The sequence below is a fragment of the Amblyomma maculatum genome, chromosome 4, assembly GCF_055883805.1.
Source record: "Amblyomma maculatum isolate TAMU_Amacu chromosome 4, ASM5588380v1, whole genome shotgun sequence".
Lineage (NCBI taxonomy): Eukaryota > Metazoa > Arthropoda > Arachnida > Ixodida > Ixodidae > Amblyomma > Amblyomma maculatum.
Window position 1 is genome coordinate 96,689,522 of NC_139347.1, and position 22,166 is coordinate 96,711,687.

At 48.6% G+C, this 22,166-nt stretch overlaps 1 long non-coding RNA gene across 1 annotated transcript in view; it reads right to left on the reverse strand.

Annotated features, from left to right (window-relative positions):
• Positions 1 to 202: 202 nt before the first annotated feature.
• The window catches only part of LOC146191724 (uncharacterized), a 28,523-nt gene continuing 6,559 nt past the window's right edge, over positions 203 to 22,166 (reverse strand). The window contains exon 3 of the long non-coding RNA XR_014706683.1: positions 203 to 4,681. This is a non-coding gene — a long non-coding RNA (uncharacterized LOC146191724). The remainder of the gene's footprint in view (positions 4,682 to 22,166) is intronic.

Sequence of the window (22,166 nt, forward strand, 5' to 3'; positions counted from 1 at the left end):
GTCTTCGCTGCAATGTTTCTCTTTCTCTGCATTCATTCTCTCCCTCCTTCATTGTTTCACTAATGAAACGCCCTCATTTACTGCGCCGTTTATTTCCAGATTCAGAATGTGCAACCCAGAAAACACTGCGAACCCTAATTATCCAATTCTTGGTTTCGTCAAGCACACCAATAGGATCGAGTCATGTGTTTTTGGACTTTATTTCGAATAAAAACTTTTAAGGGTAGTTTTATTGACAGATGCTGAAGCTACATAAATTCTTCGTTCAATCATATATTAAAAACAGCACGGTACACTTGATATATTCAACTTTAAGTCATATTGACAAAAATAATACTATTTACGGAAGAAAATAACACAATGTTCACAACATAACACAAAAATCCGAATATACATGCGCTACCTTTATTAATGTATATACACCGACAGCACATCACTAAAAAACGAAACGTTAACATATTAACAACGAAATATTAATATCTCAATAAATTAAATCATGTGAGTGCACTCAAAGTACGTGTGTCTAAATACAACCGATGTGCAAAATAATGACGCACATCAAATACACACAATGGCGCCACAGTGAACGACAAATAAGCGAGAACTGTCCTACGTCACCTTGTACACCTTCTTGTAAAGTTTTAGCATCGCCTCTATTTTTAGATAATCCGAAACCTGACCGTCGGTCAGCAGCATCGGGTCCTTGTCTTGAAGACCGCTGTAGAAGCTGTTGAAGTGCAGCACCTCATCTCTTGCGGCGACTAACTTGTCCATCGTGACCCTATAGGTATTCCGTATGTGCCTCACCTTACACGTGAACTCCCTGTGAACTCTACGCTCTCGCATAAGCAGGTCGCGTGGTGGAGCAGAAGTCCTCCGTTGAGACAAGCCCCTGCCCTCTTGAGAACTGCGCTTCCTTTCGCCCCGTTTCACGGCTTCGTGGATGCGGCGCAGACCTCTCTTTAGCCTGGCTTCAGCCTTCATTATTTTCCTCTCTTTAACTTTCTCGGCTTTTTTAATCTTGATGTCATAGATGTCGGTGACCAGGCATGGGCGCTTAAAGCTATAGGACGAGGAGTCACTCACCAATTCGCGATTGCGACTATTTTTGACCGAGACATCGGCAGGCAGTCGCAGATTGTTGCCGCTATCGTAGGAAGAGGAGACGCTTGATGTTCTGCGCTTGCGATAACTTCGAGGCGGCCGCACCACATCTGGGCTTTTTGGGCGCATCAAACTTGGGCATTGGTTGGACTCTGTGATATCTTCTTGAGGCTCTGAAATGCTGGTGCTTTTGCAACCGTTACGTATGGGCTTGCACCGTTCTTCACATTCTAGGCTTTTACTGTTAATGTCTCCCTCGATTTCTTGCTTTTTCAGCTGAGAAAGTGCATTTAAAGGCTCTGTGCTTGGAGCTTGAGGCTGTTTTCCAAGATACACATTGTTTCCAGGACCAGTATTGCCAGTGGCAATGCTTGGCATTTTAGAGGAGAGTTCTTGGGACTCGTTTGAAAGGAGTGGTTTTTGACGTATCTTAGCAAATATGTCGTCGAACAGCACCTGGCATTCATTTCGGAAGCCCTCTTCCTCCTGGCTATCTGACACCACTTGCAAATAGAGCATGGAAGAAAGGGGCACCATTGGTTGATCCAGGCGCGTTCTCCCAGTGTAGATATGAGGATAAGGAGGAGATTCGGAACACTCTTCAGAGTCACACGTTTCCCCTTCGCTCAGTGAAGTCAGTGTAAAGGGCGACAACGGACGGAAACTGCCAGGACTATATGCAGAACAAGAACTTTCGGTCGATGATGACCTCGAAAAGCGAGGTGGATGAATTGGGGAACCGGAGTGATGTTCGGAGCCTGTTATTTCACCGTCTTCTAATTGATACCATGAGTTCGGAGATGAGGGAGGTCGTGTCATGGAGCTGCAGTCCGAACCTGCACAATGACGAAGCGCTGTGAAAAGGTCTACTTTACCCGTTATTTCTTTCAGGTCTGGCCTTAACGGCCTTTCCGATTCACATGAAGATGAAGCGGTTAGCGTCGTCGGTAACCTAATAATTGCTGTTGTATCTCTGCCAATTTCATCATCGTCATCAGAGCTCAATATTTCGCTATGTTGGAGCAGATCTTCAGCAGGAACTATAGGATTCGCTAACTTGTCAATGTCAGACATATGTTCAAGGTGGAGTCCGAAAAGCACAGATTCCATGTCGTTAAAGAGGTAATCATCATCACAGACGTCAAGTAGCGCACATATATCTGCATTAGGTGGCGTTGAACGTTTAGGAGAGTTTGCCTGGCAGAAGAATATATCGGGTTCATCTTTTTCAGCTGCTGCTGCCAGCCTAGCACCTTCTGAATCTGCATCCGCGAGGCCGTCAGGTAGAACACATGTGTCTGCAGTAGGTAGCGACGTTGACTCAGAAGTCATAGGCAGTCTCTTTTCACAAGTATCCTCACGAACAGAGGGTCTTAAGGTTTTATCACGCTGTACCTGGCCCTCAACCGAAGCTGAAGGTTCAGCTGCCTTGTCAACGAATGAGACATGCTCAAAATGGCTAGCAAAAATGTCCGATTCTGTCTCATTACAAAGATTCTCGTCCACACGAACGTCCAGGAGCGCACACGCATTTGGAATAGGTGACTTCGAACGTCGAAGAGATTCTGCTCTACATAAAGGTGTCTCGAGCTCAGCTTCGTCAGTTGCTGCACATGTTCTAGCATCTTGTAAATCTACATACTTGAAGACGTAAGGTGGCGTGAGGATATATTGTTTAAACGGTGGCAGACATCTAGGAGGTCTATTTTCGCGAAATATCTCGGGTTTATCGTCAGCTGCCGCAGCCGGCGTACTAAAATCTTGAAAATCTGTGCCCTGGAAGACGTCTCCGAGTGCGGATGCTCCGTACTCGGAAAGTGATAACCTTGTTAGGGAACAGTTAATGTTTGTGTTGTCGCAAATGCTATTGTTGAATGAGGAACTTAGGGTGTGATTCTGCTGGAGTTCGTCTTCCGTAGAATCTACAAGTTCAGCCAGTTTGTCAATGTCAGAGAGAGCTTGAAGGTGCCTTTCCATGAGTTCAGGTTGAATTTCAATAAAGCCACTGCCATCATTAAAAACATCAAGTAGCGCACAGTCACCTGACGTACGCGATAGACGTTTAGATGACCTTTCCTCATGAACAAATATACAGGATTTACCTTTGTCAAGATGTGCAGGCGTTTCAGTGTTTAGTTTATCAGCATACTGAAGGACTTCATGTAGTACGCATGCGTTTGCAGAAGGCGGCGGCATTGACTCGGGAATGGTAACTGTCGTCGCAGAAATGTCATCCTCGCCTATCTCGGAAACATGTTCGAGCTGGTTTACAGAAACTCCAAATTTAGTTTGACGAAGACGTTCGCCATTTCGGCTGCAAATATTTGGCAAAAGGCATGAGTTATTATCCGCCTCCCAAGTGATGTGGAGATCCTCCAAATGAGTTTCCTGGCATGCCGAGAATTTGCGATGGATGTCGAAGGTCATCTTCACTGTAGGCTCATCGACAGGGTCCTCAAGCCTTACGTCCACAGGTGAAAGCGGTTCGGCGCCTTCAGCGTCGGTGTTAATGTCAGAATTCCTAAAGCAATGCTGAGTTTTCTGATTAACGAAAGAAGTGCTGGCTCCCGATTGCTGCGGTTCGTCTGGAAAACATCGAGTGCCAAAGTTGCACGCAGCAACATAAGTGCTGGTGCCACACTCTTTGTAAGGAATGGCGAAAAACGATTCGGCTGCACGCTCGCAGCCGTGAACATTAAAAGATTCCTCACTTTCGCTACTGTCTATAGTTATCGGAGAACCATGTTCAACGTTACTCTGCCATGATTCCTGATGGCAGTCTTCAATACCAGGGGCACATTTAACGTTACAGCTGTTGCTGTGAGCCCGTTTTAACACGCTGCAGCCCTTGTTTTGCTCTAGGCATATATTTGCCGCATTTAGAGGTTGGGTTTCGTCGCACGTACTGGCAACATCACCTTCACCTCGTAAACCTCCAACTGACCTACAAAGTCCCCTTACGAAATCGGCATGCGTCCTGCTTTCCGCATCAGTCATAAACTCTAGGGGGAGCCAGGACAGGCTGTCGTCACTGGAATAGAGGTTCTCAGAAACGCCGGGTCCGAGTCCGTGTATGCTCCGCCGCCGCACGCTGTGATCAAAGTAGAGCCCATGGAGAGAACTCTCGCGCGGCGTATCGTCTTCAAGGGTGCCAGTACAGCGTCTTGGCAACAGAGCTGGCCGTGGCGAAGGCGCATCCCACCGTTCGATGAATCCGTCCAAGACAGATATAAATGACGAGATGTCACTTTCAGCAGCCTCATCACTTGCGTGATAATCAAAGTAGGGCCCATGGAGATAACTCTCGCAAGGCACATCTTCGAGGCTGTTTGCAGCGCACTCCGGGAATGGGGCTGGCCGTGGCGAAGGCGCGTTCCATCGTTCCAGGAATTCGTTCAAGACAGATATGAACGACGAGATGTCACTTTCTGTAGCCTCATTGTCTGCGTGGTCGCTGTGACATACGGACACGCTGGAGATGCTGAGGTTTGTCGCCCTTCGGTCTGGTGCCTCAGAGGCCATCCTTGTGGTTTAGCACAGGCCGTTTTCTGCGTCTTCAACGGCTATGGCCATCCGCCTACAAAATAAAAGAGAACGCATAAGTTCTTGTAACTCATGCAGCGCCTAGTATGTACAAATAAGTGAAATACACGGTACAGTTATTTGCCTCAACGCTCGACAACACAGTACACTTAATAAGTGCCGTTGTGTTATGCAGTTGTACTTTCGTTCGCACGAGATACATGAAAGGAATCTCATGAGTTCCATGCCGCTTACAAGCGGCGATTCGTGTGTGGTTGCTTTAGCGGGATATGTTGCATTCGGTGTTGTTGCCGTTGTCAGCACAATAAATTATTGGGGACACTTAAGCGTTGCCTTTAAGGGCATGACGCGATAGCGTAGGCATGCTAATACAAGAAAAAAAAATTCGAGGGTCTCAAAGTCTTTTGAGGGCAGAATGGCGAAAGCCTACCCCTCTCCTATATCATTTGCCTCTCATCGTTAGCTTCTTGTCGGCGCTCGTTGGAGTGCTACATGTAATTATAATTGGCTTACAGGAAAGGAAAAGCGCAGCATCTGTCACACACTCTCCGGCAAGTGTGTTTGGACGGTACACCAGTGCTCGCGTGGCGTTTCTTGGCGCGCGTTCAAGTGCGGGATTGCATACGACAGGAATGCTAGACAACGAGAACACATCTCGCGGAATCTCGTGCACAAATCTCGCGCAGGAAATTTCGTTCCACAAGCCTAGAAATGCTTTCGCTTTATTATAAAATCCCGCTCTAACAAAGCCATATGAATATGCTTGCGTGGCACACGGGTGAGGCAAATGTAAGGATCCTGGGAGGCTGATTTTGATATCATCCTCCCATATGAAAGGAGACGCCACAGCTGGCAGCTCCTGCCACATTAATGTCGGACAACCCTACATCCGGTTAGTACATCGGCCACGTCAGCTGTCAGCTACCACCTGGCAGCGCCATGCTCGGCATTTTTCGGTGGCAACGCCGACGCCGAGTTTTCGCTGAAAAGAACCTTTAACGTCATCGCGTTAGCAGGTGGTAGCCAGCAGATGACATGTCGGGCTTAAGTGGTCATCGGGATGTGTATGAAGTGACGAGGTCCCAATACACGGCTGGGTCAGTACGAGTTCCACCTCGGGCATCTCCTTTGAGGCGCTCGAGTAAGATTAGAATTGAACCTTCTGGGACACATGGATCCTGAATCCGACTCACTCCTAGCTGGCGCAGTCACGTTCGTATAGACCAACACCGATCTGTGACGTAAGCACGATGCGGGGCGCTTTTATCGCCAGCGTGGGCCGACTGGGGGTGAAAAATAGGCTTAGCGCCCATAGAAATACATGGAAGCGAACTATTCCAAAGCAGGTTTCTAATTTCATGGGTCATCTGTAATGTCGTTGTTCGGTACAGAGCAACCATGAAACGCCCTGGAATAGATCGTTGAAGTGTGAAATCTCATTACCGTGGCGAAGTATATTTAAAACACCGCGAAACGTATCGGGGTGCGAGTTGAGAGGGCGACCCATAGAAATACATGTAAGCACAACTTACCGCAACATTTTACTCGGTTTAGCAGCAATGAACCCTTCTCATTTTTTGGTGAGTGTCACGTCCCGACATCATGCTGCATGACACACTACATTTTCTTGCAAGTAATGCAAGTCTGACGACTTGCGGGACGGCTCATAGCGCAATAAACTGACCGCGTACAGTTGCAGACGGCCATGCACCACCCGCTGTCGCTAGCAGACGCTCCGGAGCTGGAGGCGGCCGCGGTGGGTATCGCCAGCTACGCTGTCGTCTGCTGCAATGCGCGAATCTCGTTCGGTCCATAATGTCGTATGGCGTTTGAGAACTGACTTTTAAATGTAATTCTGTCTAGGACGTATCACTAGAGCGACAGTATTATCAAGCTTATTTACCTTATGCGGCAGCATATCAGACTGCAAGCAAAACTGCGCGATTCGCTACACCCAGCTTGCCTTTTGGCGGTGTCTGGATTCATAACACAGGTTATTCGGGGAGTTTTAAAAGTAGGCTGCCTTCATAATGACGCACCATACTTTATCACACACTTCTTCAAAGCGCTGGTCAATGTTTAACGACCGGCCACCACTTGTGATGCTCTGCGAAACGAGAAAAATGTTCCGGTAAGTTGCGTTTACATGTATTTCTACGGGTCGCCCTCCCAACCCGCACCCCAACATGTTTCGCGGTATTTTAAAAATACTTGGCCTCGGTAATGAGCTTTCATATTTTGACGATCTGTTCTAGGATGTTCATAGTTGCTTTGTACCGAATAACGACATCACAGGTGCCCCTTGAAATGAGAAAACTGCTTTGGAATATTTCTATTCCATGTATTCCCATGGACGCTAACCGCTAACTCTATTTTTCACCCCCAGTCGGCTGCGGCGCCGCGAGCGCACCCCTTTGTTTGTAAACACGGTGTTGGTCTATAAGCTATGTGCGCATCTAAATCCGGTGCGACGTGCGCGCCACCAGCGGTTCTTTCGGCAGCGTCCACAGTAATAATGCGCCTCATAGGAATACATGTAAACAGAAGTTATAAACACACATTTTATGATTTCGCAGTGCAAGTGTACGGTGTCCTTCACGAAGAAAAACCCAGTACACCTAAGAACAGACTGAACAGTTATGCAACCTCATTTCGAAAGATGATGCGTTTGAATCTTTAAACATCGCGATACGTGCGCGTGGGAGCCACCCGGCGGCCACTGGTACCGCACGGGAGCGTGACCCGCAGAAACAAAGCATTGTTTTTCCCTTTTCACTTTGTACTTATTCATGTAGGAAACCATTCGTTCATAGTTGACGTGCGCTTTGAAGAGCACTTTGACAAAATATGCACTGACATGTAGAAGCTTTAGTTTTAAAACAGAACAAGTGTGTGCTACGTGGCCGGAAATACCTCTGACAGGTGCTCTGCGAGCTGGCGTTGCACAGGCTTCTCAGTATCACGAAATGCTGTTACGTGCGCTCTACTGGTGCGTAGTACTGTTGTTGAAACTGAGCAGCCTAGATGTTCTACCCGAAAAGCAGCTCTCGAACAGCATGACTAACAGAGCGCCATTGCAGACGGTGGCGCAGACTGAGGAGGCTCGCGCGCCGACGGCGGAAACGGCCGGCGTGTCGTCTGCGCCGTCGACTGCACAGTGCGAGACACTGCAGTGCATCCTGTAGTACAGTGCCTGCAGCGTCGTGACCGTTACCACCATAGCTCTTCAATGCAGTGGCAAAAAGTTTTTGAGAGAACAGCAGTAGAGTTAATTAAGATGGAAAAGAAGAAAAAAAAAAGTGATTTCCAAAAGGCAATGGCGCCAATAGCAGAAAATATCTGTTGGCCGCTTCTAGATGGCGCGACAATTCATAAGCACCCGAAAAATGCATGGAACGTCTAGTCACTTTTTGAAGCGTAGTTTAAGTTGTTTCCATCCATCCATCCCATCCATAAAGTTTGTCGCCACCACCACCACCACCACCTCATATTCAAAAGCTCTGCGTTGTCACAGCATTGAGAATGTCCATCTGTTTCACTGAGAGACAGTGTGGTGGCGCTAATTTAACGCCCACCCTCGTAAGTTTTCTTTTTTTTTTTTTTATGCTTAAGCATTGTATGGCTTCGTCGACAGTTTCGTGAGACCAGAGTTTGCCATTATGATTACGATCGAACGAAACGAGTTATAAGAAAAATAATAGTTGAGTTAGATAGAAGACATCTCGCTGGAGAAACATTTGGTGCATGTGGGTTAATTAGATAATTTATTAGAGCCAATTAAGCATACAGGTTCTTACTCTTACCTATATGGAAAGCTGGAGGCGCTGCATTTCAGCCGTTGTGCTACTTGGTGCGGGACAGTAGTAATTTTTCGTGAACACGGAGTGGCGCTACTAAGCTTTCTCATCACGATCATCATCATCATCATCATCTCGAGGCGCAACCATAGGGTGTGTTCCAATACCCCCTAGCAGACGTCTACTTAATCGATGCAGGCTACTCTGCTGTCTAAACGTGACGGACAGTGCACGGATCGCGTTGAGCGAGTCATGCTTGCGATGTTTGCAGTAGCTCTGCGGTGGTCGTGCTCTTTCGGAGCGCCGGGGAATGCCTATGCACGATCTTTCAAATGTGAGTTGTTACGTCGATGCATATGCTAGCTAAAGGATAATTTAGCTACTTTCATCGTCGTGAGATTCATAGCAGTTTAGATTCTTGAATCGCGCAAGAGGAAAGCGTGTGGTTGAGATTTTTAATTAAGAGTTGGATGCTGTTGGTCTTCTTTTTTTTTTTTTTTTTTTTTTTTTCACTTGACGATGACTGCTGTTTGAGTCACTTGAGTCTTGATGTTTGACGAACTCGTCGCTTCCTGGGTACTTCGCCGGTAGTCAGAACGGTAGCTGTACGGCACGCATGTGTTTCTCTCTTGGTGTAGTAGCCGTGGCAAAATCATTCGTGCATTTTCAGTTATTCTCGGAAGAACGAACTCCCTGACGATGTCGGCTTGTTGCGCATTGATTTTAGTGTGCCTGTATATTATTAAAACGAGTTGCTGTCTTTGGTTTCCTCGCCTAGTGACTGCAGACGACAGGCGTTAAAGCACAGTTTTTCTTTTGCTGTAGTCGGTTGTCACCTTTCGTCCGTAATCCTCTCAAGTTTACAGCCTTTTGAATTTTTCATGCTTACAGCTGTGTACATAGAAAAAGGAAATGTGCAGTATCTGCAAGACTTGAGAGAAGGAGGGAGTGAAAAAGGAGAGAAAGCGGTCCTGTAGTGGAAGGTTACGAATTAATTTGGCCACCTCTGGGCCTTTAACGTGCGCGGACATAGCACATCCCAGGCCTGCCTCTCAGTTTAAGCTAGGTATTGGGGAAAGCAAGGCGCAGTATACATTTGGGGACACTTTAATCGCGCCGTAAGTGAAGAAATAGGGAGTGAAGGAAGGAGAGAAAGAGCTGCCATGGTGGGAGGCGCCGGAAAAATTAAAGAGCTCTGCAGAATCTGCATTGGAGTAATGCGAAAGCACGGATACTGCTGTTGGTTGCTTCTAGTTGCTTAATTCACTTCTTGCTTACCCATTTTAGCCTTTTGTATTTTCAAATGATGCGTCAATCCCTTCCTATGCCCTTTTTCGACTCTACTTCCGGTTGCGGGACGCCACATCATCTACGTCACATTAATTCACTTCTCAATAATAATATCAATAATTGGTTCACAGGAAGGGAAAGGCGCAGTATCTGTCACAGTTGCTATGTGGACACCTGAACCGCGCCGTAAGGGAAGGGATGAGGGGGGAGTGAAAGTGGAAAGAGAGAAAGGGGAGCCGTAGTGGAGGGCTACGGAGTAATTTCGACCACCTGGGGATCTTTAACGTGCGCTGACATCGCACAGCACACGGACGCCACTTTGACATCGCACAGCACACGGACGCCACTTCGTTTCGCCTCCATCGAAACGCAGCCGCCGAGGTCGGGTTCGAACCCGGGAACTCCGGACAGTAGTGGGCGTCTTACCACTGCACCAATTCACTTCTCGTTTATTCATTTTAGTCTTTGGTAGTTTCAAATTGCGCGCCAATCCCTTCCTATGCCCTTTTTCAGCTCTATTTCCGGTTGCGTGACGTCACATCCTTGACGTCACCCTAATTGACTGCCTTAATTAACTACTTTAGTCTTTGCTACTTTCAAATTGAGCACCAATAATTTCCTATGCCTTTTTCCGGCTCTATTTAAGGTTGCGTGACGTCACATCCTTGACGTCCCCCTAATTGACTGATTTAATTAACTATTTTAGTATTTGATACATTCAAATGTGGCGGCACGCTATTAGCTAATGAGACAATTTTCGCCTTTACTTTTTCATTTTTCCTCACTAATTAACTCACTAATTAATTACTTATTAAATATATTGGCCTAATTATTATTTCGGACACAACATTGCGTCACCCTCTGTCGATTGACACCCCTCATTAACCTCTACCTCTTCTCAATAACTCACAACTGCTTCGGACAACGTCTAGACTTTTTGCCTGTAATTAATTACCTAATTACCTAATTGACCTAATTATTTTTACGCAGCAACATTACGTCAGCCTCAATCGATTGACACCACTCATTAACCTCTACAACTTCTCAATTACCCGCAACTGCTGCGGACACGATTTGCGGACGCGGTCTGCGGACAGAAATCTGTGAACATAGCGAAGTAACGCTTTAGCGCGACCACCTGGACCTTTAACCTCCACTGACATCACGTCAGCACCACTGCAGCATTCGAGGAAACCCCGCTGCAGTGGCTGTGGTTAAGACGCCCGGCTAATGAATTGGATGTGGTCCTCGGGTCCGAACCCGATTGCAGGCGGCTGCATTTCGAAGGAGGAGAAAAGGAGCGGCTTACGGGTGCTGTGCGATTTCAGTGCACGTTAATGATTCCCAGGTGGCCGAATTTACTCCGAAACCCTCCACTACGGCACCTTTTTCAACTTTCACTCCAACCATCCTCCTACTCCACTTACCCGCATCCTTCCCCACCAGAGATGGCACCCACTGGACTCATGTCGAGCTCATCATTATACCATCAGCGACAAACTGGCCACTGCCACTAACTGGCCCTCCAGAGGTACACCAATTTTAAGGGTCCTCGGGACCTGTTGCATGGGCTCCTCCCAAAAGACCATGAGGGAGCTCTGCCCCCACCTACATTTTTAATGAACAATAAAGATTACACAATCACCGCCGGAGTTTATGACTAGGAGGAGACTATTTGCCCATGGATGGATGGAAAAACTATTTCTTCAAACAGCACGTCCGGACTGTTACTTGCTAGGTGGACATCAACGCGTGTTTGACAGTGACCTGGGTGGCCCACTCTACAGCCCTGGTCTCGACGAACAGGTCTGAGCTGGCCAACATGGCCTCCCACTGTTCGAGAGAAGGATCACGCATAATATCCGCCGGCGGCGGCGCTATGCTGCACATAAGACGTGGTCATGTGTTGCCTGCTCCTGGCACCATCTACACTCCGGACTAATGTCCTCCGGGTGTATTTTGCTCAATACATAGGGATTCAGGCAAGAGCGTCTCTAGGCTCCTCTTCTGGCGCATTTCTGTGCCTTGACGAATTGCTTGTCCGGAGGCGAATCAATCTTTTGCTCAAGTTTATAATTGTGATGTGAAACCCAGCCCCAGAACACCAGTCCACCTAGTGCACTTCCCCGGATACGCCGGGTCACCTGCTCGGCTGACGAAACCTCGAACGTTCATGTGAGGTTCCTCGTTCCCAGGGTTCCCAGGCTGTGCCGATACCCAGACAATTTCCATCTCCATATAAGCTCTGGTCTTGTGACCTCATTAAGCAGTTGTGCCGCTGTACCAGATATGCTGCCCCACGCCACATTTCAGATGACTGCTTTTGAGTCGCTGAATATCAGATCAGCATTAGTGTGAGATATAGTTAATGACATAGATGCCTCGTCTGTAGTTTCTGAGGAGCAGGTTATTGATACAGAGGTGACTTAGCATCCTCGTCCGTCCACCATCCCAACTGAAAATGCGCCCTTGTCCTTATAATCTCTGATGTCTATATAGACGGCCCGGCCCCCTTTTTAGTTCCCATACTTCGCCTGTAAAGCTCTGGCTCCTGCCTTTCTACGACCTTGACATACCGGATGCATATTCTTGAACAAAGGCTTTATGCAAAAATTTGTTTGTGCATTTTCCACCTCACCTCAACCCATGTTCCCGGCTGGAGCCTCAACCTCAATGTCGATCTTCTGCAATATATCTCTTTCCGCGTTTGTTTTCGAAAGCCTGTCGAGTTGCAAGGTGCGCCTTCTGTTCTCCCAGGGTATTTGAACACCTAATCCCAATGGCCTTTCGGTGGATGCACTGTTAGGGAACCCAAAGGTTGCCTTAGACGCCTGCCTAATTATAGCATCCATCTTGTTTTAAGGCGAAATGCTTTCAAGGGTCATGGAACGAAATCCTCTGCGCGAGATGTGCGAGGGATCTGTGCGTCGGATTTATGCGCTGATGTGTCACTTGTGAATCATGCTGCTGACTTCGCCAGAAAAATAAAAATCCTATCTCCACAGGCAATCAAACCTCCATGCCTCAGATCCCCAGCTGAGCGCTTTAACCAACTGCGCCACGCCCGGGATCGTGAAACGCAAATCATAGTTTTCCTTGTCTATCGTGAAGGTGATAGCACGATTAGAATGATGCTGCCATTACTGATAATGACAATGATGAAGTAGCAATGATAATACCAGAGAATTTAGCTGATAATGAGAGCAACGTGATGCACCGTGTGCAGCAGCAACGCTCCGGCTTTCGCAATTCTGCAGAGTAGATTCTACAGTGCTCCCGAAATTTTTTCTCCGTCGCGTACAAATCCATATAAGGCGACGCACAAACTATTCTACTGATCACGAATGCCTGTACGAGCTGACATACCTTTTCCCACACAATTCTCTTACCATTGGTGATTCTCCTAATAAGCCTAAATAAGTCTAACGGTGGCGTTTACCGCATTCTTAATCTTCCCTAAGGCCTCCCTATTCTTCCTGTTAGTCTACAAATACCTTCTCAGCATCATTATTGTTTGTACCTCAGCGACCGGTACACGTGCACCTTTACCTCTAGAGATGGTGGCGGCATATAGTACCGTGCGTGTATATTTGTTTATAACTAACTACAACAAACTCGGACTAGACTGATAGCACGAGAGTCCTGCCTCTCTAACTAACACATATTGCTACGGGGTGACAAGCGAAGAGGACAGCACAACATGGCAATAGGGTGAAGGATGATTTAATGGTTGGCCTAGCGCGAGGGCTCCTCTCGCGCCACTGCCGATCTTCTTCGCAACACTTCCCGGGGCCACCGAGTGATCGTCCCGATCGGTTCGCTTGAAGTTGATGGTGACGTGACGATGAGGATGTTCAAGGAAAGACAGAAGTGAATGACTTGCTTGCCACACCGATGTCTGATGCATGGGTGATCTGCCTCCCCTGGAGCTGTTCAACCATCTGTCACCAGAGTCCATGGGACCGATGGCTCGAGGTCACGTCGGGCGGCTTGGGCGGGGGTTGCGTGTTCGTGTCCATCGGTTCCTTCGGATCATTCGGGTCTTTGGGGTCCTTCGTCTGGTTGGTCTGTCTGTTCTCCTTGCCTTCAGGTCTGGGCTGGGGCTAAGCTGCTCGGCGATGTTCCTGGGCCCTCGGTCGATGGTCCCGGCTTACAGATGGCGTCGATGCTCCAAGGCGAGGATGGGGCTAACGTACGCCGCACCTCCAACCAAAATGTTACGTGGTGACAAGCGAAGAAGACAGCATTACATGGCGATAAAGTGAAGGATGATTTAATGGTTGGGCCTAGCACGAGGGCTCCTCTCGCGCCACTGCCGATCTTCTTCGTCACCAACACACGCAGAAGAGGTTGCCATCGCACTCGCAGCCTCTGACTCCTCCTCCAAATACATCATAACCGACTCGCGAGGGGCTTGTCGGAACGTCCAGCAAGGGTGGACTGCTCCTCTAGCTTACCGCATATACAAAAATTGCAGTCGAGATTCGGATCCCGCGTACCGATCTCTCGTTTGGGCTCCAGGTCACCAAGGTCTCCAAGGGAATGAGGCAGCCGACGCCGCCGCCCGCGCGCTTTCTCTCCGGGCATTTCCCACGGGACCCGACGCGGACCGGGATTTTGATTTCAGCCCAGTGTACAAATTTAAAGAAATATGTGAATATTACAAATCTACGCACCAAACTCTTCCCACCCCGTGCAAAGGGCTGGGGAAGGCTAACGAGCGGGTGCTCCTGCGCCTGCTCACCAATACAATGTTGTGCCCGGCTATTCTAAAACATTTTGATCCTCAATTCGACGGGCTGTGCTCACACTGTGGGGAGGTGTCTGACATCTACCACATGGTGTGGGCCTGCCAAAAAACCCCATCTTTGCCCCCTATCCCCAACCCCACCCGAGAGAACTGGGAGGCGACCCTGTCCGGCTGCTGCACCCTAGAGGCCCAAAAGGTCTTAACGCAGCGCGCCCGGGCTGCGGCAAACGCCAATGGAGTGCCTGTCTAGGCATCCCACCTAGTGTACATACCTATATGTATTATAATAATAAATGTTTTCACCACCACCACCACCATCTTCTTCGTAACAATATCTACTGCCTGCTGTAGCATATCCTCAAGTTATACGCCGTTACACGTGGTGGCCCATAGGGTAACGCTGTCCGCGTAAAATGTGTTTCAATTTCGGCATTCTTTAAAGCATCGGCGGTATCTTGATCAAGGCTAGATAAAGAGAAACACATAAAACGTTGGAAGGCAAGGGGACACCCTTCCAACATTTATCAACGTTCACTTGCCTCCCCAACGGGAAGGGATCCGATCTCACTTCTCCGGTCGCAGTCCCGATCTGATATACTGGAAGGTTCCACCCTTCGACCCTATGTTAAACAGTTTCCTCAATACTACCCCATGGGCAACGTTATCAAAAACCTTAATTACGTTGAGCCCTAATATAGCCTTGGTGCCCGTGTCGTAAACAGGATCAACCACGTCCTTTTTGAGTCGTGTCATCACCTCCTGCATTGACAAATTGGCCTGAAACCAATCATTCTTACAGGAATCAACTCCTTGTACTCCACATAAGCCCCGAGCCTGTTGAGGACCATGTCCTCCATCACCTTGTCCACGCAGGAGGTGAGCGAGATAGGGCGCAGATTCTCAGCACATAGCTTCTTTCCTGGCTTAGGAATAACTCTAGGTTTTCTTTCCCCGAGCAATAGGGCAAGCAACTATCCGACCTGACGTTTTTGTAACGATCCCGAAGTTCCTTTATAAACTCCCCAATTGTGCATTGATTCTGATTAACTAATCTAGTCATTTTCACCTATTGCGCCGACTTCGTTGCTGCCGGATCTAAACATTGCTTTAACTGCCATGTATTTTGCATCCGAATTTGTTATTCATCCGATCACAAATCTGCCCAAACTGCCTATTTGTGATTGTGTTGGCTCCCGCTAGGTTGCGCGATCGACGACTACCTTTTGCGGACGTGGCCCGGGCGCTGGGTCCCCGATGTCGTGCCGCTGTTAGGCGCTGCCTCTTGCATTGTGATGATGTCAGCTGTGTGTTGTTTTGCTGGAGGTGTTGGCGCGACCCCATGTAGCGCGTCATGACTGACATCTTCGGTTGACGTGTTAACCACACCATCCGGGCGTCTTGTTATTGGGGGCCCTTGACCTTCTCAGTGGGCCCGCCGGGTGATTGAATTTTTCGGAATTTGTTTACATTCACGGGAGCTGGCGAGGTGGCTACCCGGCAGACCAGGCATACTGGCTTCCAATCATGTGATGTCATGCCCTCTTTAGTGGCGCAGACATTCTGGCCGCACAATCCGCAGCGTTCGTTGGCTGGAGTCGGACAGATGTCGGCCCATTTCTCCACACCGCAGCAGGCTGGGATCGTACGTTTGTACTGACGAACTGAAGCAACCTCATAGTTGTAGTGCACAAAGCGGGGGACAATGGATCCCCCGAAAGTGAGCACGCCTACGTCGGTGGTTCCTAGCCTCCGAATGGGTTGAATGGGCGCAAGTTCACCACCATACCACTGAATTTTGGGTTGCAGTGACTCACTCGCTTCACGATTTTGCACTGTAATAACCCCACGACACACATCACCAGTCAGTTTCCCGTGTCCAGGCATGGGAATTACTTCCTGACAAGAGAGAACCCCCACTAACTCCCCTTATCCGCTCGAAGCTGAACACTCCGCGATTCAGGAGCCCGCGGAGCCGAGCCGACACCAAACCCACAAACTTTCCACTCTCCAGGGTGACATACAAACCTGCATCCTAGTCCACAAAGACTACACAGCACAAAAGGTCCCAATTCTATCGATCCCCGAATACTCCTATGTCATAGTCATGGTCTTACCTTAGTGGTGCTAAGACCCTCCGATTCATGTATTAATGTATACTGCTTCAAAACTTAAATATGTATCTTTTTCTAGGCTTTTTACAGAAGCAATGTGCGCTGCTGGACGCGACCCCCTACTCACTGTAGAAGATTTCAATGAACCGTGTCGGCAGTGGAACTACCTTAGGGAGGAATCTCGGTGATGAAAATTGGCAGAACTAATTTCGGCTCCCGGTCTTACCCCCCACACTGATCCGCCCAATACCACTCGCATGAACAACTCAGGAACTAGGGATACATGCTCTCATTTTACTCCTACCCGCAGTATTCAGCACGCCGACTGGCTTAACACGCCCTGGGTAATTATTACTGTATTACTAATACCACTATTTACACTAGGGCATTAACGCCCCAAACTCAAGCCCATATCCCCGATTGGATGAAGTTCCGCGTAACACTTCCCTCTGTTGACATTGTTCGCTCCGGAGATCACCAGTGAGTGACCTCTCTCATGACAAATCTCCGCATCGCGAACAACGCATTCAGCTCACTGACTGCACCCCAGAAGTAGACAACCATGCTCTTCTTCTTCTGGAGGCCCGCCACAGTCTTACCAAACAATGAAAAAAAACACACAAGAAACTCAGACACCGCATTATTGAACTCACCCAAAACGTTCCCATCGCTGTAAAGCGAGGCGCTTTATAGCCGGCGAGACAAAACAAAGTTGAACGGTGCGTGCCCGTTGCGCACACACGGTTCGGGCTGTTCGGTTCGAGAAGCCTGCCACGCTGGTCGTTTCGTTCTGGTGCTCCGCTGCAATCCCGTAAATTCGCTACAGTGGTGACTCCGGCCTATGAGTGACCGACCCCAGCAACCTACCGCCCACAGGCGACCTTCCGCCTGACGCTACCTTGCGCCCACAGGACGTCGCAGCTATCCAGCTCTACCTGCCGACATTCTGGCCCAAGCATCCGCAGATCTGGCTCGCCCAGATGGAAGCCATCTTCCATCTGCACCACGTCACCTCAGAGGCATCTCCGTTTCGTCACTTTCCGACCTGCTAACGGAGGTGGCTCAAGAGGTGGCGGATGTCATCCTTAGATAATGTGGCGATACTCCGTACCAGCGACTTAAGCAGTGCATTCTGGACCGCACCACAGCGTCTCAAACTGCGCGGCACAAGCAGCTGCTCACCTGCAAAAAACTTGGAGACCGTCGTCTCTCCCAACTACTCACTATTTATTTAGAACATACTGCAGGCTGAGCGCCCAAGCAGGAGTGGCATGCCGTTACATACAACTCAAAAAAGCATGAAAGCGCAAGGTACAAAATACATCAATGCATTTAGTAGACCAGCGGAAGCGGTTATTACTAAACATGAGATACGATCACAATAAAAAAACTGACAATCAAAACCGACCCCCAAGAACTGACAGGAGGCAAAATTTCATAGCTTATACTTAATTCCAGCAAATCTAAAGATTGGAGAGAAGGAGCAGGCAAACTATTCCAATCTGAAATTGCATTAGGGAAAAAGGAGAATTTGTATAAGTTAGTCCTTGCAAAATGAGGCGCTAAGGCGAGGGAATGAGAGTGGCGTGTCTGCCTAGTAGCAAGAGGACGAACGTAATGGCTAGGATCAAGTGTGAGTTTGAGATTAAGTAAAAAAATAAAAACATTAAACGAAGGAATTTTCTTCTTGTTCGGAGAGTGGCAGTACCATTTTCTGACATTAGTTCAGATACCGAATCAGTGCGACCGTATTTGGAATAGATAAAACGCACTGCCCGTCTCTGAATTTTTTCAAAAGCATTTATATTACACATCGTATGGGGGTCCCACATAGCGCAAGCATATTCAAGCCTAGGCCTTATAAGAGTTGTGTATGCGAAAGTTTAACATGAGCGGTAGCAACCTTAAGCTTGGCAGGCATAATTCGCGAAGATGTTATGAATATGTGTGTTCCAGCTGAAGCGGCTATTTAGCGTAACGCCGAGATATTTATCTTCCTGCACCTCTGTTAAGCTGCCGTCCTGGGCAGAGCAAGATTACTGAAGGTGGTATTTTTTCCTGGTTATGCAAACCAAGACAGATTCTTCTGAGGTAAGAAGCATGCCCCACTCGTGATACCGCTCTTGTATGTTAATTAGTTCAACATTGAGTGCGTACAGGTCTTCATGTACCACAATTTTATTAAAGGTAACGCAGTCGTCGGCGAAGAGACGAATTTTCACGAGATAATGGATCACATTACCTATATCGTTGCAAAATATCAGGAAGAGGAGTGGCCCGAGAACACTACCTTGCGGAACACCGGAAGAGACTGGAAGATAGAGTTTGAACCATTAATATATACGTACTGAGAACGATAGGTTAAACAGGCGGAGACCTACGCAATGCGAAAACTGGGAAGTCCAAGTTGCGTTAATATGAAAATAAGCTTGTCATGCGGAATACGATCAAAAGCATGCGGCAGCTCCTGGGCGAAAGCAACGCCAACTCGAATGGCGCACTGTTGGGAGAGCTCTTCCTGCAGCGTTTGCCACAGTCCACCCGCCTCGTCTTGGCTGCTGCGGGGGCTTGACCCTTGACCCCCTCGCCCAGCTAGCTGATCGAGTTCATGATGCGACTTCTCATCCGTCGCCGCCCTCTCCTCTCCACCTGAGTCCACCGGCATTTCACGAATCGAGACCCAGATTGAGCAGCTGACCGCTTCTCTTGATGGCCTTCGGGCATCCTCTCATGCCCAAGATGGGTTTTCCTCAAGTCCTTGCCGCCGTACGTCTTGACCGAGAGGTTCGCACTCTTTCAGTCCTCGCAGTCAGCGTATTTGCCAGTATCACCGCACTTTTCAACACCGCGCCCGCCAATGCACTCTGCCATGCAATTGGTCGGGAAACGCGCTGCGAGATCACAGACGGCGGAAAGTGAACTCGCCCTTCACCCTGGCCGCCTTTTCGTAGTAATGGACCGCATTTCTTGCTTGCGCTTCCTCGTCGACACTGGCGCCGAAATCAGCGTTCTTCAATCCACCAAAGCTGAGTGTACTTCCAAGTCACCTGAACGTACTCTCCGTTCAGTCAACTCAACCTCCATCGCCATGTATGGTCTCTGGTCCCCCACTCTGGACCTTGGCCTGCGGCGCACGTTTTGATGGGTCTTCATCGTCGCCGACGTCCATCAACCCATCCTCGGATCCGATTTCCTGACGCATTTTGATCTGGACGTCAGCATCGTCTCATCGACAGCGCGACGCGCCTTTCCATCACTGGCGTTATATCGGCTGTCGCATCAACTAGCATCCACAAGCTGATCTCATCATGCCCGTACGCCCAAGTCCTCGCAGACTTTCCCCTGGTCACGAGGCATTGTAATCTCCACCAGTCACTCAAGCATGGTATAACTCACCACATTGTGACGCTTGGTTCACCCGTCGCAGCTCGTCCGCGCAGCCTCTTCAGTGAATGTCTGGCGATTGCTAAACGGGAATTCGACCACATGCTCCAGCTGGGTATTATTTGCCCTTCATCCAGCACTTGGACTTCACCACTCCATCTGGTTCCCAAGAAAGAACCGGGTGACTGGCATCCGTGCGGCGACTACAGGGCTCTCAACGCTCACACGGTCCACGACAGCTATCCCCTTCCACACATCCAAGACTTCACTAGAAATCTGGACCGATGCAAGATCTTTAGGGAAGTGGACCTTGTAAAAGCGTACCATTAAATTCCTGTTGAACCGGCTGATATACCGAAGACGGCCATCACTACACCCTTCGGCCTGTTTCAGTACGTGCGTATGCTCTTTAGGCTACGCAACGCAGCTCAAACTTTCCAGAGATTTATTGCTGAAGTGACACGTGGACTCCCGGCTGTTTGCTAGATCGACGACATCCTTGTCGCGAGTCGTACTCTACAAGAACAATTTCAATGCCTCCAAGAATTTGGCTTGGTCGTCAACGCCCTGAAATGTGTCTTCGACTCTTCTGAGCTTGAGTCCCTGGGCCACCACATCTCGTCGCAAGGTATTCATCCATTGCCTTCGCACGTCAAATTTGTTAGACTTCACAGCCCCCACTACCATACGCAAGCTCCGCGAGTTCCTGGGCCTACTGATGTTTTCCCGACGCTTTATCCCACACTGCACCGAGCTTCTTCACCCCTGACTGGACAGACGGGCACCTTCATTAATTTACACATATTACACATGATGCATCCCACAACATTCAGAGACGAGTGCCCGGGGTGCGGGAAGACTCCTACCCTGTACCGCATAACATGGGAATGCAGCTCACATCAATTACAAAAAATTGAAAACCCAAATGAAAGACAGTGGGAGGCTTTGCTGGCCAGCTCTGAACAGGAGGCTCAGATCTACCTGGTCACAAGAGCTCGCAAACTGGCGAAAGCCAGTGGTGCCCTGGACTGGGGGCGCCAACCGCTCGTCAGCCTCGGTTCAAGAGGCGAAGAAAAAGATCCCCTAGCACTTAATAAAGTTCTCTCACTCACTCACCCCTGACCGACCTATATATACATATTATAGCGCAACAAACTCACAATGGCAAGGAAATCGTGGCACTGGATTTGAAGAGAGCCTTTGAGAATATTAAACATGAAGTCATACTCAGTCACCTTCAAGATACTAACTGTGGTCAGAATAAATACCGACACATTTGACAACTTCTCACAGGTCGACGGGCCTATATTCAAGACAAGGAATATGGAACATATACCATCGGATCCCTGGGTACACCGCAATGTGCAATATTGTCTCCCGTCCTCTTTAACCTTGCAATGAAAGACCTTCCCGCAAAATTAAGCTTTATGGTTGGCGTCCGATATGCCCTATATGCAGATGATATCTCTACCTCAACAACGGAAGGCAAACTTCGATACATGGAAACGTCCTCCGCTGCCTGCAGGCAGCGGAGGTGACGGACGCTTACGCTGCGTACTCTGGGCTACAGTATTCTCCCACCAAATTAGAATTTTCCTCACCCGCATCTCCTCTCGGAACAACACTTCAATTCACCTCACACTCAATTTGGGTTCAATTAGAGCGGTCAAGCAGATGCACATCCTCGGGTGCACACCGCTTGTTCCTGTGGTTTCTTCCTTTCGTCCCCGTTTGTTCGCGCTGTTTTTTGGGATGATGTATCACCAACTGCCCGCTTAACTATCCTGTCGGCTTCTTTATTCACTAACAATGCAGACCGGACACAACACTGGCAAAACTCTGCATGTATGGCGATCAAGTGGGCCGTATGGTCGGCCGGGTCTCATATACGAAGATGTCATTTGCGGCTGGCAAATACCTTCGTTACCATTATACCTCTACTTCTACCTCCACATGCGCAAACATGACGAGAACCAACTGGAGGTCATACACAGCAAATTCATCGAACCGGCTCTTGACCTTCCCATTGCCACATCCAACCAGCGCTTGTTGGACCTTGGGATGGCCAACACCTATCGGAATTTCCGAGGTACTCACCGTCTCAACCAATACACGCGCCTATCACAAACGTCATCCGGTCGGCGCATTCTTATTGACTACGCATCCAATCCACTATCATCTTTGAGG